The sequence below is a fragment of the Atheta coriaria genome, unplaced genomic scaffold, assembly GCF_025399875.1.
Source record: "Atheta coriaria isolate IRGN ID8LTWV9N9 unplaced genomic scaffold, Caltech_Dcor_3.1 hic_scaffold_16_pilon, whole genome shotgun sequence".
Classification (NCBI taxonomy): Eukaryota; Metazoa; Arthropoda; class Insecta; order Coleoptera; family Staphylinidae; genus Dalotia; species Dalotia coriaria.
Window position 1 is genome coordinate 1,437,524 of NW_027045458.1, and position 19,773 is coordinate 1,457,296.

A 19,773-nucleotide genomic window follows, 5' to 3' on the forward strand; every position below is an offset into this window, starting at 1 on the left:
ACAAATTTAACAATTTATTTGTTTTATATATTGTATCAGTTATTCATTCATATTTTGCTCGTTTACCAGCCAATATTTTGCAAAAATATGTCTACTAAACGAAGCAATCCGTTTGTTATTGTTTGGCACGACACGATCGGTACAGCTTGCGTAGGGAGAGGATTCGAGCACAGCGGCGCAACGCGCGCCCCTCCATATTATCCAGCAGAACATGTTTTCGCTCGCACGAAAGAAGCAGTGATAAAATGGCCGTCGGGGCCAACTGACTTTGTTCCGTTCGTCTCGGCAGTCGTTTGCAATTTTCCTGCTGGTGCTTCATCTCACAACAAATTAAAGAAACAATTCAACACGGTGCTAACTAATAACATCCACCGCGACACAACATTCATTCAATACACCTACGTTTAGTGATACTAATTCTGTCGTTGCTCGGCGTTATCATCAACAATAATCAGTGACTTGTGAAAAGTGTGCACAATTTGGGATGCTAATATACAAATACAACAAAAATTAAGGTAAATTTATAAATTTCATTAAAAGATTACATTTGTATAAAATTATAATCAAAAACACGCATGAAAAGATATATATTCCATCGTGTGTGCTTTTTTTCCGGATAAAATCAATACGACATGTATTTTTCTAGTTTTCGCAGCAAATTAGTTTATTTCCGCTTTGTGCGCTTCACAATTCCGGAGTAAAATGCTGCAATGAAAACGTCGAAATGAACCGTACTTTTCGCTTTTATAATTAAAACGTACTTATGACTTCAAAGCGTAATCGAGCTTTGTGTAACTGCGCGCTGCGCGCAATTGTTCGTGTTATTCCGTGCAGCGCAAATCTAAAATTTGAATTCAACTCTTAATATCGTTGATTACGACGTGTGTAAACGGGGAAGAGACGATTGATACGCCTAGACATAGGTATATTAGCATTATTAAATTTTGTCGGTGGTCTGTGCCTAAAAAAATATTACAGTTATTCGATCGGCGTTAGACGGCGATTCGAGGCTTGTGCAATAAGAACACGAACACAAGAGGAAGTCGAAAAGAAGATGCTAAAGATGTGCGTATAGTCTTCAATCGAGTACTTGTGTAATAACTGGTTGGGAGACTTTTTGCGCTCGATAAACTATTGCTACGAACAAGAAGACATAATTAGATACATTTGTATCTTGTAATTTTCTCCAAACAGGAAAATTGCATGCATTTTCATTGAAATTTTCAATTAAAAATATGCGTTTTGATTATTGTTTGGAAACACTGAGAAGTTTCGCAATTCTTTTTTAAAGAAATTAATTATATAAAGAATTTTACTATAACTATGATTGAATCTCAATGCTAACTTTTATTCTATAGAGAAAGGGTGTTTTTAGGGTTTTCCCGGCACTTATTCGATTTTTTCTCGCCGTAAAAACCATCCTTGGACTTTAACGAATATTTTAAATCAAGAATTGGCCAAATTGGTGCAGGCGTTGTTGAGTTATGCGCTTACCAACAGATTTTGCGATTAATTTTTATATTATAGATTTCGAGTTAATTCTCAAATAGTTTAATGTCATGGTTGCGACACAATGGAGCCCAAGGTAGTGGTTATTAGGTTTACATATTTTCCGTACAACCCTCGACTTGCTGGTGCCGGCTTCGGCTACTTACCTGCAATTTACCTACGCACGACACGACACTACGGCGTTTATTGCTATGACTCACGATTTCCGCTAAAACATGCACTGGGAAAGCAACGTGGGGATTATAAATGCTTGCAAAGGGCCTAAATGATATGCGCACACAGTGTAATTACACTGCTGTGGAATAAGTACAATAATAACATATTAATATTGGTGACGCTACAAGTTTTTGTTTTTGTTTTTGTAATTAAAAGGTAAAATATTTTGTTTACTGATGTGGTGAATTTCAGTTCGAGAAAATTTATTCGCAATTTCTTTGCTCTCGCTTCAATCTCGCGTTCCTATCGCGAATTTCATTCAATATGGATTCCAATTTCGATGTGTCTACTGACTGAGTGAAGGAGTCGCTGAGTTGCTGACTTGTACTTGGAATTTCAATCTCAATTTTCTCAAAACCTCTCAATCTACCATTTCACCAATATTTTTGCAATCTTATGATTTAACTTCTATTTTATTACATTTTAATTACTTTTTTAGCTTTATATAAAAATATTAACCCAATTTAAGCAATTTTCTTTAACTTTTTAAAAGAAAAAAGTTACAAATTGAATTATTGTGGATTAATCGACTGGAAATATTATTTTCTTACAAAGTTTCCATCGAATCATCACTTTTTTCACAAATTACTTTCCTAACAAATCTGCAGATCGATTTAATCGCCTCAAAAGTGCTGAAGTCGCTGAAACAATTAGAAAAACCGAAAGTCGCCGGATTCGTCTAATCTCTTTAATCTGCTCTCATTTGCATTATTAACCACAGTCGGTTATCGGTTTATCGGCATATGGTCACATGAATTTCAAGCCGAACACAAAATGCAGCTTTGGCTTCGTCGACTGGTCGACTCCAACCACTAATATTATAATTCTGACTGTTACACGTTGCTGCCACATTTTCTGTTTGACTTGGGATAACTGCCTGGAGTTTAACTTATCAAAACCAACACTAACATGAACGCCTCGCATTTAGGACTTGCTGCAGACTAGACAAATAGTCTGAGGGCCATCCTCGGAGATCCACCACGATAACATCTGGCGTTTTGTCACTGTATTATACCTACATATTTTGGGTATATATTTAGTAGCTTTTCCACGTGATTTAACCGTCTAGACTCATAAAAATAAGCCTAAATGTGAAATTTCTTGTTTCTTGTGTTTATTATGTGCTGAATTCATCAATATGATGCATAATTTCACTTTAAAGAAGTTAGAAATGCTAATTTTACATTTTAGCGCCATCTAGGTTTGAATTATATAACTAACTATGATTAAATCTCAATTTTTATCAAGTATTTAACACCCTGTAAGTTATTTTTCTGCGATAAAAAGTAGTCTATTTTATTTTCCAAATACAAAACTATCTCCAAACTAAAATTTATCAAAATTGGTTCGGTGGTTTTTATGTGAAAGCGTCACAAACATACAATTTACTCACAATCACATTCATAATATTACTTAAACTGTTAAATATGTATTAATTTAATATTCATAATAGTTTCATGCGAAATATTCGCAGAAAATTCAAAAATTTATTTCGCTTTCCCCCAAAAATGTTTGTATTAAATTTCCGAGATATCCCACGAAATGAAATTGGGTCCGGTTTCCACATGTTAGAATACAAATAGAGAAAAAGCGCAGATAGGTTTGCGGTGACTGGTGAGGTCGTCGGGTGGTATATTGCCGCGCTTTGCAAGGGACAGCTTGGAGAAAACGGAGACATTATGGACTTATGAGAGGCGCAGCGCGGCGTATAATAAAACCGATAAAACTGTTTCGCTTCGGGTTGCCGCTTCGAGGAAACGAAGGAATTTGGGAATTCTTGACCCATCAGTGGAGATGGATGAGGGCACTATGCACTCCCGCCGATTGTGGACAAAACGCGCAGAAATAACGTAATAAATTTCTTCGATTTGTTATCGCAGTGTTTATGACAGTTTGTCGCATCAAATTGCAAATACCTTATTTGAATTCATTTTATTGAATATATAGTGTGAATGTGTGCATGTGATAAGAATTGAGGGTATGTATTTACAGATGGAATGTGCATAATCGATTTATTGTAAATTTTTCTTTATCAGTCGACAATCACAATCAACCAGAATAAACCAAGCGTATTTGTGTTTGTTTTGGTGTCTGAATAAATCCACCCATTGTTCTATTTGACGCAGTTTTACATTTGTCACAGTCGCATTGCAGTGACGTTAAAATACTCGGCGTTTTCTTGGAAATCCAGGCACATCGATAAATAAATGCGTCGCGACTCAACACGAAAGATTCATGTCGGCAGCGTTGTTATTTGTCACTTTGTCACATCCTCGCCGAGATGTGACACACATGTGCATTGTGCAAGTACTTTTCTTGTTCTATCCGATTGTATTCTAGGGTTGCGATGCTTAGATTTTCTTCCAAGTTAAATGTTTTCTAAACTTTACTGTGTTTCGGTTGTTGCCTGTCTGGCGGATGTTCTGCTCGGTTAGAGACGCCGAGTTCCCGCATGCTGATAAAGGGCCCGACACAGTTACGTGGCGTGAAAGAATATAAAGATAAAACAAAGTGTTGGCCGGTTCACAGGTCATCAGCTGCGGTCCTACAGCGGTGGCGATAACGTTGCAACACAAACGCGACACGCGCTTATCTTTATGTATACCTTGTGTGCTTCGATAACACGAATTGTAAACGAACAATGTCGGACCTAAGTGGTTATAAATGAGACGATTTCCTATGTTTACGAGGTGCAATTTTCTAGAGGAAAAATCTACATTTTCTCACGATTCATAGGTGAAACATTACGATAAGACGTTTGCGACCACTTGGCGAAAATATAAATGTATATCGTCCAAGTCGTAGTTGAGATATTTTCGTCGCCTCGACAAACCGCAGTCCGCAACCTAATTTCGTCGTGCTTCGAGTTCGAATTGCACGTCCGCGTGTTGCGACTGAGACCCAATTCGCCCATTGGTTGAGTGTAGCATCAACATTCGCTCAGGCAGATATGAGTAAAAATAAATGTTTGTAAAAGTTTCGCCGCCTTCGTGACACTTTGTGCTTTTCGCACACTTTTACTACGATTACCACATGATTCACTTTGGTTACCACGTAATCGATACGAGTATTTGCTGTATCATCAATCAATCATGTTAATCTTTTACACATAAATAGATTTTAATAAAATGTGGAATTATTAATTATTTTTCATGTTTTTGGGCTTATTAAGTGCGAATTTTGTCAAAAATTCTTTCTTAATTTTTTTTAAATGAGAAATGCAAACATTTTACTTTAGCGCCATCTAGATGCGAATTACATTACTGTAACTATGATAAAAACTTTGTAACCACTTTTATCCCTTTTTCCACCCTTTCAGTTAAAATTTTCGAACAAAAAGTAAGCTATTTTATTTTCCTTAGTAAAAAGTATTTCTCCACCAAAATTTATCTAAATTACTTCATTAGTTTTTGCGTGAAAGCGTCAGAAACACACATTCGCATTTATACTGCTTTGGATTAGGTTTAATAAGAATACGGATGTCTATTTATGATCCAACATCGAAAGAAAGTTGTATTTAATATGGCTACGTGATTATGAAATTGATGCGCCTTTTAAATTCTCTAGGATCGTCCGATAAACAAATTTAGTTTTTTTAGTTTAAGACTTCGTTTCCGTATACAAGATCCAACATACGAGATCGATGATGGATGATTACTGATTACAGATAAGTGTTTTATGTACATGTTTATCAATCTGATTGAATTAAACATATTGGACGCGCCTCGATAATTTCATAAATCAATTTCGCGTTGTTTTTTTCTGAGTTGGATTGAGAATCAAGCGCCAATAAATCATCTGGTTGGATTGATTTTTATTTTAATACTTCACATGTAGTAACACTTCGAAATTCGCCTCCAGTGACTCTTCCTATTTTCGTCCGCCTAGACAACTTTAACTTTTTTTTTTAATTTTTAACTTTACGTCTTAGCGGGAGATGAGTTTCTATACACATATAGAGTAATAAAAAACAAGGTCACAAGGCTGTTACTTGTTACAATCGTCGTAGTCGCGAGTCACAATCCTCTGGTGATTCTTTACCGGGGTTATTATTTCGTAATTATGTGCTCGAAACGATTCCTCATCTCGCTCGGCTTACGCCATCACCGCGCGCGGATGTTCAAGTCGCGCTTCCAAAATTCATAAACTTCCAGACGAGCCAAGCAGTAAGCGCAGTAGTTAATAATTCACACGATCGGCACAGAAACGACGAAATTAATGCCGGGCAGCGTCCCATGACGTCGAAACGTCGAATGCAAGCGCTGGAGCACGGCGAACCGATTATTTATTAATTCATCATCACTGAAGTTAGTTGTTTTTTTCCTCTGCTTTTTCTTGTTGTTTAGTCGTGAATAATTGGAGCATTGCGCATGGCGGACGTGTTTACTTAGATAAACTCGTGATAAAAAATGCACGAGTGTAAGCGATGGACGTTTTGGTGTCCGGTGAACAAATTTGATTTATCGAAAATAATTGGCCTTGACGAATCGTGCACACAAAACACAACGAAAGAGTAGATTATTGACCGCAATTTTGAAAAATGTTTGTGACACCACGCACAGGCCAAACCACACAATGAAAGAACAAAGAATAATTGCCCAGGCTCACATTTTTACGACTGAATTTTATAGCTCGAGTACGCTTATTATCCTTATTCTTATCGCGCTGCGCGAGTCGAAAAGAAAGTTGAGTCTGAGTTGACTGCGTTTTTCACCGAAATGTTGTAAGTTTACACGGTGTATACACATACTCAGGAGCTCGTTTGGAGTTTATTCGTTTCTGTAGTTTATTATTTATATTTTTTATGTTGTCTCAATTTCTCCGGTGCACTGTGCAACCGTAAAAGCATCTCATGCCTGCGCGATGTGTGTAAACGGCGATAAAAAGCCGCTTTTTACGCCACAATAAGTGCGCGTAATGCGGTAATGGCGTTTTGGAAATGTTTAAAATGTCCTCTCGGTTCACGCTACAAAAAAAGGTAGCAGGCAAAGCTAAAGCTAAGCATCACTCATAAGTGTTCATACGAATGACCGACATTAGTATGAAAAATTCAAGTTTTTGAAAGCGAAATTTAAAAGCAAAAAACAGAGAAAATCGTTTAGAATGTTTAATTGTGTTTCACAAGGAAGTAAATTTATATAGACGTGTGAAAAGTCTTTACCAATTTGAGACAAACACCGATATTGTTCGTTTTTCCACTCAAATACAACAAAACAACTTGAAAACTCATTAAAAGTCGTAGAATGATGAAGTTGAATGTTAATTGCATAACGGATACAGTAGTATTAATGAAATCCTAAAAATTCGTTGTTTTACTGCTTATATCGATAAATGTTTGACCGAATCCTTGACTCTGTGCGCTGTTAGTAATTGAGAATCTATATCAAGACGGAATAAGTGCTCTACGATAATAATAATCATGAATAGAGTGCGTTACACGCACAAAGCGCGATCTTGATGCATGATAAATTCCCTCCTGACCTTGCTGGGTGTGTGAAAACACAGAAGCTTTTAATGGCCTCTCAAATCGTATTTTTTTCGTTTCAATTTTATTTTAGGACCGCATGAGGTTGTAATTTATATTATCCGTACTTTTTCTTATTGTACATTGCTTGCAGTGAGTAATAGTCAATTTCTTGTTGTGATAATGCATTTGTAACAGAGTGCTGCGCCGCTTGAAAGTTGAAAACTTTAAAAAGCCATTAAAATCCGAGCGATTTTTTTGATGGCTGAAACAATCAGTTGTATGCATTATTCAAAACCACTGCACACGTAAAAATGTAGTAAAAATTACGGCTGATAACAAAATGTAAACAGTTAATTACGGCGCATGCGTTCGTTTTTAAATTCAGCACCGTACACGCGTCATAAACAATGAGATTATGCACAAAGTGCGCGTTTAAATGTGCATGCGACAAGTTTATAGCTGAAGTTGAGCACGGAGTCGAATTCGAACCTATGGAGCTCATTCTATGGCTGTATACGACTGGATGGAGGAATAATCCTAGGCGATGTTTGCTCGTCCAGCATGCATCGGAGCTTCGCAGCGGTTCAATGACTTGACGGATCGGATCGATAAATTAATATATTCAAGAGCGTAAGTAGTATTGCAAGTTCTCTCGTCGACGATTGCGTCCAGCTCGAGATCACTTCGTATTTATCTATTCATAGCGCATTGAGTTGAGGTACAGGAACGTATTAAGTGATTTTTTGTTTGTTTTAAAGGCATTATAAGCTTTTAAAGTTGAATTTCGCATTGAAAACTACTTTATTTTGTTTTTATTGTTGTCTAAGGTGCAGTTTTTATATTTAGGGTGCGAATGATGAAAATTATGATTAAGTAAAAATTACTTTAACCTATTTCTTCAATGTTTTTTGGACATATTATATGCCGAATTCATCAATAAAGTTCTTAATTTAAAATGGAGAAGTGAGAAACCATAATATTGCACTTTACACCATCTCGGCATGAATTACCAACTTTCATCCCTTATTTTACACTCTCTGGGCAATTTTTGTGTCAAAAAGTAGGCTATTTGCTTTTCCTTAGTTATAACTATCTTTATACCAAAATGTATCAATATTTGTTGAATAGTTTTGCCGCGAAAACGTCACAAACATACAAACAAATTCAAATTTCGACTTATAACATAATTTTTTCACAGTTTTTCAATTCCAAGCCTCGATATAAACAATCTAAAAATACATAATCCGAACTTATTAATTTATTTATAGATAAACTAAAACGTTAAATAAGTAATATCAAAATTTAGCGTTTTAAAGTGACATTGACTCTTTAACTCTTGGATTTATTCAAATACCTGCGTGAAACATTAGCATACATTTACCTCAACATCTACATCTCGCCTCTAACACATCCTTCATCCATCAGTTTTGTTTGATATGTACTTGTACTCGATTGTACTTGGAATTCAACGCTTACACCGTCGATTTACGTAAATTCATGCATGGAAATCGAATCGAAAATACCATTCTTCGCCTTACCACGCTGCTGATTTCATTGATGCTGATGAGTTTCCTGGTATAATACCTCGCTTATTCAAAGTTATTCATTTTTTTCCTCTTTTAACCATTGTTGATTTATTCCTGGTTTAGTGGACATGATGAGATCAACGATTTCTATACAAAAAATATATAAAAAAACACGTTACGAGTATCAATAAAAGCTCCAGGCAGCGATAATCTACGAATACTTAGCGAGATAAGTCAAGTCAGGCTATAAAACGAAAAAGTTATAAATTTGGTTAGTAACGCTCAATTACCTTCGATGCTTGTTGGTCTCCGCCGTTTTATAAGAGGTTTTTTTTCGTCACTCATTGTTACATTGTTATTATGATATTGAGGAAATATTTTACGGGTTGTGTGTGCTGTTCGTGCGTTAATTGCATGCCTAACGTAGTCATATCTACTTAGACTCATAAGTGAAGTCTATGCAAAAGGTTTTTTTGTGTGTTCGTGTTGATTACTCTATGGTTGCTCGTTGGTGGCAATGACAGCTGAATTAAAGTGGAATTCACATTCGTTTACGGTTTTTACGAGTATTCTTTGGTGTGCGCATTTATGTGCTTGGAGTTTGATCTGTGATGTGCTTATTTTCATAAGTATGGGTAACAAATATACAATTGTGCTGAAATTATGTAATTATATTAATGATGTAGACCAAAAGAAAAATGTGGTTTAGTTATGCTTGGTAAGTTATAAAGCAAATAAAATTAAGTTAAGAAATCAATCAAGTTATGTTGATTTATGAATGGCTAAATAATTTTTATAATATCATAAAATTTTGTAAAAGAAAATGGCAGTAGAAACATCAGAAGAAGAAGAAAATTCGTAATTTTATTGGAAAGTTGTAAATGTCAATAATCTACTTTTGCGCCTTCTAGGAGTCAATTATTTAACTATAACTATGATTGAACCTCTACACCAAGTTTCATCCCTTATTTTGCACCTTTAAAGTCGCAATTTTTGATATTTTAATAGTTATTCTCATACTCAAGACGGATGCAACAAATCAAATTTTATCAAAACCTGTCCACCTGTTCATGAGTTATAACTGTTGTAACTAACACAACTCTGTTTTATATATTTCTGATATACCCTTGATTTTTTTATGTTAAATACGTCAATTTGTAAATAATTCTGACGCAGTTGATAAGAGCATATCCTTTCACAAATAAAACATTTTAACATTTTACTTCCAACCCATTTCCTGATTGAAAACCTAACCATACTGATTCACTATATGTACAAATATAGCCTTCTGATATCTTAATCAACGACAAAAAGACCAACCACAAGCAATACTTTTTCTTTAAACATGTAATTTACCACATTTTATTACTAATGTGCATTCCGAAGCGTGATACAACCGAATATTAATTGTGCTCAAATTCATTTGTTTCCAGGAACTCACGGAGTATTCATTATCATCGAGCAGACATCGCGAGGTGAATCTCGCACGAGCGGCACGCTTAACGAAAAGGTATGTTGGCGCAACATAATACATAATAAATTACCGTTTTGTTTTCGTTCTTACTCGTACTTCGAGATGATTGCTTTCGATCATATGTGTACTTTCGTATATGTATTTGTATTACCTTCTTGTGTCGCGTTGAACGAGTAAGTGTTTGAAAAGGGGATTTTTGTCGTTTGTGGGAACTCGTGTAGTGTGGTTTGGTGCGTGTAATTAAATGTTGTTCGGTTGCTACTCTTTATCGCAATCACACGGAAGTAATTCAATTCGAGGCAGAGCAGCAGACGAAACAAAGAAACGCATTAGCGTGTTTTTGTCGGCTAGAGGAATAGATGGAATTTATGCGAAATTAGAACTGTTCTAAGCGTGCAAGTCGAAAGAAAAAAAAAACAATTTCTGCACGCTTGTTGATGACAGGAGATAATATTTACTGATTTAATTATATATTCCAGTTAGCTGAAAATATTGAACATGTTTTTTCCATTTTTTATTTGTAGTCAGAATTCCTGGGAAAAAATAAAATTGCAACGTGTTTTTAATTTGTAAATAACTTGATAACTATTTGCTTTAGAAATGTTCTTTTTTGTAAATTAACTCAACATTAATTTCCCTATTTAACTGTGTTAATATTTAGCAGATTCATTTATTGCAGCTTTAGTTATAAACAAATAAACTTGAGTGTTGTATAAAAATTTCCGGGGTAATATAAAATTGCAGCGTGTTTTTAATTTGTTAATAACTCGATAACTATTTGTTTTAAGATTGTCATTTTTTGCAGCATAACTGCACATTAATTTCTCTATTTAACTGTGTAAAGATTTAGCAGATAAATTTATTACCAGCTGAGTTTTAAACAAATAAACTTGAATTTTGCATAAAAATATAACAAATACAAATATTATAATAATAGGCCTGTAACTTTTGATAGAAACTTAATATCATTAAAATATTTTTACTATTAGATCTAGAATTTAATACAGAATAGATTTTTGTAGGAATTTTTATTATCCATTGATTAGTTTTCAAGTAATTAACAAAAAATACTAATATTTCACTACATTGTATAAAACGTGCCCATATTATAATCACTTTTCCACTCATGCTGCAAACAACTTTATTTATCATATTTGCTTGTTATGTGAACCACATGTTTAAACTTCTTATCACTTCCTTTTTATTTAATCATTTACTTATAACAAAAACGTATAATTAACCATTTTTTGTTTATCGTGCACCACACAGCACACATATCTCCACAATATGCATTCTGTCATTCGTGGTCGTGATAAACAATTGCCTGATTCGTGGAAACGCCATAAAAGTGATATTAAATCGCTTGATTAACGCGACACACGCCTACGAACTGCATTTTTTTCAACGCTGGATAAAGCACAAACAACATTTTTATCTATCCGCACTTATCTAGTATACGTAGGTATTTGGTTATGTTATTCATTTAAGAGCCGCTCTTACACACCAACTGATAAAATGAGTTGTTGGCGGCTAACGACCAAGGGCTAACGAACAACGCTCCCCAGTCGGAAGGAATATAGGGGTGCTAAGGGCGCATGATATATTAACGGAGTGTGTCCGACGTGTGCTATTAAACGGCTCGGGCGGTCATGGGGCTGATAATATATCGCATCACGTACGTACTATAATATTACATACTCGTAATTCGTTATTCAATGATGCAGGAACTATAGATGCGCCGATGCGCAAGAAAAATTTAAAATAAAATATGAAAAGTTAAGTCTATCGATGATATAAATACGGTAAAATATGTCAAATAGCTTATAAAATTGTATAAAATTAAGAAACTTCTTTTAAATCATTTAAAAATATCAAAAAACACAAAATTGTTTTTTTTTTGTGAAAAAATATAAAAATTTCTTAAATTAAAAAATAAATTAAAGTGCTCTTTGGTCGGTTGCACACCCATTACTCAATGAATATGTGCTAATGTGACTTTGGGGAATTTCAACGATGTTTTCCTGATTTAATGTTAGGGTGACTCTTCGGGTTGAATGCTCGTGGCGCCTTCATTCCTGCACGAATGACCCACATACAACATTGAAATGATAATGCGTTTTAAAACCGCCGCTGCGCTCGTGCAGTTTAATATTCTTAATTGCAATCAGTTTGTCATAAACTGTTTGTCATACTCAAGCATGTACGTAAATATAAGACTTGTCTGCCGACTGAATAAATTTGCGGTAATAATTTAAGCGAGTTTATCGTTTCCACGATTCGAGAATCAAGATGCATACCGGCTTTTTACGGTTGTGCTTGTTAACAAGCCGCAGCCGCACACGCAGACATCGAAGCCGGAAAGTTGTGTCATTGGGCTTTCTTTGTGGCGAAAGAAAAAACCGGAGTATATTAACGTCACTCCGCCTGCGCATGTGGTACCGTTAAATCGCCAATATTTGCTTATCGAATTAAAAATAAAGAAAAGAAAAAAACAGACAAACTGGGAATGCAAATATTTCATCGTATTTCCCGTTGGATTATTGCATTAAATTCGCACAAACAAATAAAAGTTGATTTTTTTTTCAATTTTTTAGTTTTTAGTTAGTCAAGTTTATTTTCTTGTGAATTTAAGCCCAGACACATCGGAGACGCTGTGAAATGGCTTAGGTGCATTTAGTAGGTCACGATGCACATCGTGTTTGCGTCCGGCGTGGCCGGGTCGTCGACGTCGCGACGCCGCCGTCGACATTAAATTACGCTCGCAGCAATATCGTTTCGTTGCGCTGCGATTACGCTCGTTCTTGCCTCTCGCCTTCACGCCGGGGCGAATTTATTACGCGCGGCGAACGTGCCGCGTTCGCGTATCACTCATATTACGTTATTGCACGGGCGCAAATTCCTCTGCATCGAATACGAGTACACCCACCGGAATATCACGTGTTGGACGAACGTTTCGTGTTTTCGGGATGTTGGTTGGATTACGGTTACATTTCGTTCTATACGCGTTTACCATTCGCATGATGATAAATTCGAACATAATTTTCATTCATGTCATAATATTGCAGATCTGCTGCTATTTGCTATTCATAAATTTATTTTTGGGTATAGAACTATAATTTTGAATAGACGTAGGTTTGAAATGCAGTTTGGAGCAGTTTGGTGCATTTAAAGATCAAGTTTTGCATAAAATTTGCTATTTTTGCAAGCAATTAATATTTTTTTCATAGTTTTTATTGTTATAATTCATGTTTTTATGAATAGAAATCTTCAATTGTCACTTAGGCATTCAAATATCATTTGCTCACTCATTTTGGAGCAGTTACAAATAAGATTTTCAATTTATGCATAATTATTTCATAAATTACATTTCAATCGAGAATAACTTCTTATTCATACCAAAAATCAAAGTAATTATTTCGTAATTATGCGTAGAATTAAAACCACAATCCAAAACTGAAAGAATCATTATTCTATCGCCATTAGTTTTCGAGTAACTATGAAATAACTGACATTTCCAATACGATATGTACTTAAATACTTAAATATTTATTTATCACACAATAATTACCATTAAACAAGAAAATTTCTTCATCAACAAAAGAATGTTCGATTAATTGACGAGTCAAACAATGAGACAATTTCTCTTCGACATGTTTCATTGTCAAAATATTGCACAAGACAAGTGTTTCACAAAGATTTGAATGTGATTGTTTTCAGCTAGAAAACTCATTCCGCGTTCGCAGTCCGCGTTCATAAATCAAGTATTCGCCCGAATCGAAAAAATTAATCTACGAATGCTGATGGCGAAAACACTGCTGCGTAGATTCGCGAGCGTATACAAATGGACATGATTTGTATACGCTTATGAAACATTGCGACAAGAGACAAAAGGCAATAACAACGTAAATTTATTTTCTTTCATCTATCAGCTAGAAAACCGAGCGCGCGTTTGCAATTGCCGGGGCCTTCGTACGGATTTGCCAATGTTGTTTATTGCTGCGTGCGTGCGCCAATGTGCGATGGAATTCCTATTAAAAGAATAAACAAATTCCATATTAGGGTTGAGATTAATGCATTGCGACCGTCTGCGCGGATTGCGGCGGTGTGTTGAAGTCATAATTCATCGGCGTGCCATATTCGCGCATTTGGTACAACTAACAAACCAATAAACTCTTACGAACACATCGCTGTGTATTAATAAAAGCGTTTGTAGTACTAATAACGAAATGGAAATTGTGTTATGTGAGTACTATACTGCGTCCGCATTGATTGATTTTACTTCCTTGAGCGATTAATGCATTCTATGCGAATATCGAATGAATGTTGTGTAAATTGTATTAGCCAGTTAATAATTGCTTTGAATTTATGGCATGAAATGTAAAAAATACTGGATTATAAATGGCAAAGTGTAACGCGCAGGCTAATAATGTCATACACACGTAGGCAGCGGTCGTGTTGAGACTATTATGGTTTAAATAAATTTATACAAAAAACGAGTGTGAACGCGGTGGCGAATGAGGAATGGGAGTAAAAAAGTGTGTTATGGTCTAACCGTGTTTTTGGCTTGCATAATACCATAATGGGTTTAGTAATGTAAACAACTGGAAACTAAATTAGTTTTATTAGTTTTACTTTGATGAAAATTTAATTACATTTGCGAAAAATATAGTTTTAAGTTGAAATTTTGTAGTAAGAAGAAATCGTGAATATTCTTTGTGGTTTTAGAATGCAATATTATTGCCTAGGAAATGTAGTATATAATGTAATATTATAAATGCGAAAAATGTGAGTTTTTGTTTGTTTGTGTCGCTTTAACTCTTAAACCACTCAACTAATTTTGATAAATTTTGGTGTAGAGATACTTTAGACCATGGAAAATAAAATAGGTTACTTTTTGTCGTAAAAATTTGACTAGAAGGGTGAAAAATAAGGGATGAAAATTTATATGGCGATACAGGGTATTATTGCAGTTTTTCATGTTTTTAAATAAAAAATTGAGGATTTTATTGACAAGAAACTAATTATTTAGACATTTTATGAGACTTAAAGAGAGACAAAATATTAATTTATAAGCTACAAAACAAAGTTTTTAGTTTTTAGGCATCGAAATTATGTTTTTTCATGTTTTTTTAACGAATCTAATATTTTTTATATTTTTTTAATAAAAACAAAGATTTAATCAACAAAATTTAATAACAATAGATTTTTAATTCTCGTGACTTTGAAATTGAGAGTGTGGCACGACAAGGTCGACTTCGTAGCGCACACGAAGTAAACATATATTTTTCGCTTTCAAGTGAATACGTTTGTTTGTATCACGTAATCCAATTCTTACACGAAAAAGAATACAAACGATTATTTAATAATTAAATACGAGTGGAATATATCTCAACATAAATCACACTTCTCAAAAACTCTTAATTTTATTGTAAGTTAATGATGTATTAATTGTTTGTTATTTGGCAAGCGAAAATTTGAATGCAATGCCGAGATACGCGTATTTTATTCTCATGATACACATTCAGCCAGAAGCCAACTATTAGAATACGTAGGTATTTTCTTAAGTAATATCTACTATTCTCTTTCTTATGCCAAGTTGTAAATTATTTTTATTTGAGTGTTGCAATACGTTCCATATAATTTAATGTATTTATGTCTATCTAATTTAGTTTAACAGTTTTTTATTTTGTTATGAAAAAAATTTATGCGAAAACATTTTTAGCAATCTTTTTAAGCATTTTTACTTATTTTACTTGCTTAATATTTGATTTTTAATGCCTACGTGCCCTAAATACCTTTATTTTAACAAATGAGTAAAGAAAAATGCAATTTTTATTTTTTTTTTGCAAGTTTTCACAAAAAAACATAAAAACTTGATGAAAAATCAACAATTCTCATTATTTTAAGCCAAATATCTGTGGACAAAATTAATTTAAACTGGTTCTTAACCAAATTTTTATATGATTATCCCAACATGTTTAAATTGATTGCAATTTATTGGTGTTGTACTAATTAACGTTTATTTCCATTTCTAACTGTTTATGTTTTCCACTATAAATCTGCATCTGTTTGATTGTGTACACACATTAGTTTACTCAACTTGAGTTAAACTTTGATTCGCTTTGGTCTTGACTGGCTCGAGTAAAGTGTGTTTGAACGTTTGGAGAACTCTTTGCCTTGGTTTCGCGAAGTCAACACACACTCACGATGATGTTTAATTATATCTGCATCTGGTTGAGCGCGCACTATGTTTAGACAAATGCTGGTTATTATTACATCGCAACTCAAGCTTGGGTACATAAAGATCATCGAGTTCCACATGATTCAGAATAAAGACTAAATAAATACTAGAAAAATTGAAAACTGGGCAAAAATTGTACATTGATTTATTTATAAAATGTTAAATTATTCAAAAGTTATTTAACATTTCTGGGAAGTTCTTGTAGAAATCTACTTAGTATTAAATTCTGTATCTTAAAAGCTTAAAATTTTGATGATTGGATTGTTGCACAAAAGTTATTAACAATTAAAGTTGAATTTTTGTTTTAAATTGAAAAATTACAAAAATATTTTGTAACTTGTGAAAAATAATCGTTATCAATATCATTTTTGTATTATTTCCATTCAAAATTTATCTGTTAATCTATTCCTAAAGAAAATTTGTTTTTCAGAGTAATAGTTTCCGAGTTATTAATTAAAAACATAACTGTGGCAACATAATTCTTGAGCACTTTCACGGTTCAAAACTGGACACACATAAACACACATAATGCCTAGTATTATTTACCGCGACCGCATTTTATTCCTTCTGCCACTTTTAGAAGAGTTAAACATTTTTTCCATTGCGTTGGCTCAAGCCTGGATATTAATATGAGCGTGCAGACGACTCGCGGTCGCGGTTGGAATGCAGCCAAAACAATCCGTACGTGCGGCGCTTTTTTTTCACTTCCGCTTCGTAGATTTTATATTTGAACTATCAAAAAGTGGTCAATGCAAATGGAAGTCTACTCGGGCAAATGCTACATGCTCAACCGGTTTTTAGTGGAATGATCTTTCATTTAATGCCTAAATTTCTCATTTTTTTTTTTTTTATTTTTATTTGCGGTTTTAATTAAAATTATTTATTTTTATGAGCAATAATTATAAAAAATAAATCTAACTTATATTTTCTTCTATTGCAGGTAAACATTCAGTTCATATTCCTGTGTTATTCAACTATGCAGGGAAAGGTGCAGCGTTTCTTACGTGACCGAAATAATTCAATACGTTTTACTTAATTACTCGAAAACTAATTAACGTATTTCAATGATTTCTTCACGTATCTGTTCAGAATAAAATTTTTAATATTCTTATTAAGAAATTTTTCTAAAGTTTAATTTTAAACGAAAGTTACAGAGCAATTTGTATCGAGTTTACTTTTTTTTACAAAATTCAACTTTAATTGTTTATATCTTCTAAAATAACAACATTATTAACAAAATTTCGACGCGATATAATCAAGAATTTCATTCAGAACAAACCTATGAAAGAATTATATTAATAACGTTAATAGTTTTCAAGTAATTAACAAAAAACTTAAAATTATCATTATTATTCCACGTAAGGCCATCGCAACTATAGATACGAGTGTAAAACGCAAGGATCCCGCGAGTTTTGAAGGTAATATTATTTTAAAATAATAATTTATAATTTGGTTAATGCTCACGAGTGGAACCGTTGCATCGGAGAGGTTAATGCGAGAAGGGCGTTAATTTTAATGGCATAACACTCGTAAAATGCATTTGCACACCGCGTGCGTTCACAATGGCACAAAGTGCATAAAAATAACCCGAGTGTCGGATGTCCCCTCTTTTATGACTTCTCCTCGTTTGCACATTCAACCCTCACATTGCATATCCTATGCCTCGGCAGCATCAAAAACAGCAGATTTTACTCTAAATGTTATTGATTTTTAGGAACACATTGTATACAATATTTTAGGAAGTTGCACCCCGGTAAGAATGAGTCGGGAATGGAGCGCTGCAGCTCTTAATTGGTTTCGTCGGAGCCAATTTTAATTAGTTTCGCATTTGCATCATCCACAACCGAATAAATTCACTGCGGAAAGTAAAATAGCGCGCCTGGACTAAATCGAACATGCGTTTCCTTCACAGATTTAATTAAACTCGCACCTCGGAGATGAAAAAAACACTGGCAGACAATTAAAATCGGAATAAAGTGGGCGCTATTTTTTACATGTTTAATTACAAAGATTACCAGCGTTGCGAAGAGTATAAAGACATAAACACGAGTGAAAATATTAAGGTAGTAAAATATTTTCCTGGAATTTCAGACCTTTATGTCAGTTTTACGTCTTTTCGCATGAAATTTGAAGAAAATGCGCACAAAATCCAAAATGTAAAGACGTCAAATCATATTTGATCCTTTTCTTTACCAACCAGTAGACAGTTACTTCCAGAAAATGTATATATTTTAGTTAAAATGACATATTGTGTAATTTCCGCGCTTCCGAATAATTTTGGCGGAGGCGACACCAGTTGTGAATTAGATTGCATTCCCATTTCACCAATTCTTACTCTAAGCGTACCGCCACCGCAGTATGGGGAAGATCAGCTTCCAGATATAGATATGTGCAAAGTGCATATACACGCCGCCACCCTCCAAAATTCCGAACCTAGCGTAATGCCGCTAGAGCCATGGTGCAGCAGGGGTGGTAGTATAAATTAAACGATCAATATTAGTTGAAGCTTTGTACACTCCGACTGCTGAACTGAACACCGAACTGAACTCAACCAGGGGCGGGCGTCAATGGCGGTAGACTTGATTCAGGTTTACTTGTTCGAAGCATTACCATTAAGAATATTTCAATCGGACTTCAGCACCAACCTACTTTAGGTCAGGGAGGGGTGTATTAATTCCTGAGAAAATAAAATGAAATATTTATCTATGTATCTTATTAGTATGGATCTGGATCGTGTTATTCTTTAATAGTAAAGTAAATATTTGCTATTTTTTGTTTCCCTAAGGGGCGGTTATGTTTTTTATGCTGTGATGGAAATATTTGCATTTTCTTTGTGGTATTGTATGCATTTTGGGAAATATTATCTCTTCAACCCCTCATTTACATAATTATAGACAGTGGAAGACGGTGAATTGAAACGCAAAATTCACAAGCACTTCTTAAGTGCAGAATTTACGACTTGTGCTATTCTGTTGAGTATTAAAATATTCATTCAATTTACTGTTTGCATTTTATTCCGAAAGTCGTTTCGTATGCGCGGACGCACCGGCACGCAGCCACGCATGTACGCACGCGCTTTTCCCAAAAAGTTTCCTTGTTCTTCTTCAACTTGAACGCCGAAAGGAAAAACTAATTTCTTCGCATTTCGTCGCATTCTTATGCGTGTTCCTGCAGCCCCACATCAGGAGCAACCACCAAAAAACATCCAATACGCCGTGGATGTTTTACCAAGTGGCTGTGAAGAATAAGAAAAAAGTTTCGTTGATATTGAGCGATGAAAACACACTTTACTGCAGAGCAGAATAGGGGAAAATGAGACATGATTTTATCATTTGTCTAC

General features: G+C 34.5%; 1 protein-coding gene across 2 annotated transcripts in view; it reads left to right on the forward strand.

Moving 5' to 3' along the window:
- Positions 1-214: 214 nt before the first annotated feature.
- Positions 215-19,773, forward strand: part of LOC135802198 (tyrosine-protein kinase Src64B-like) — a 49,465-nt gene continuing 29,906 nt past the window's right edge. For both annotated transcript variants that reach the window (XM_065315743.1, XM_065315741.1), the window contains exons 1-2: positions 215-515; positions 10,152-10,228. The gene's annotated coding sequence lies outside the window, so the exon portion shown is untranslated. The remainder of the gene's footprint in view (positions 516-10,151; positions 10,229-19,773) is intronic.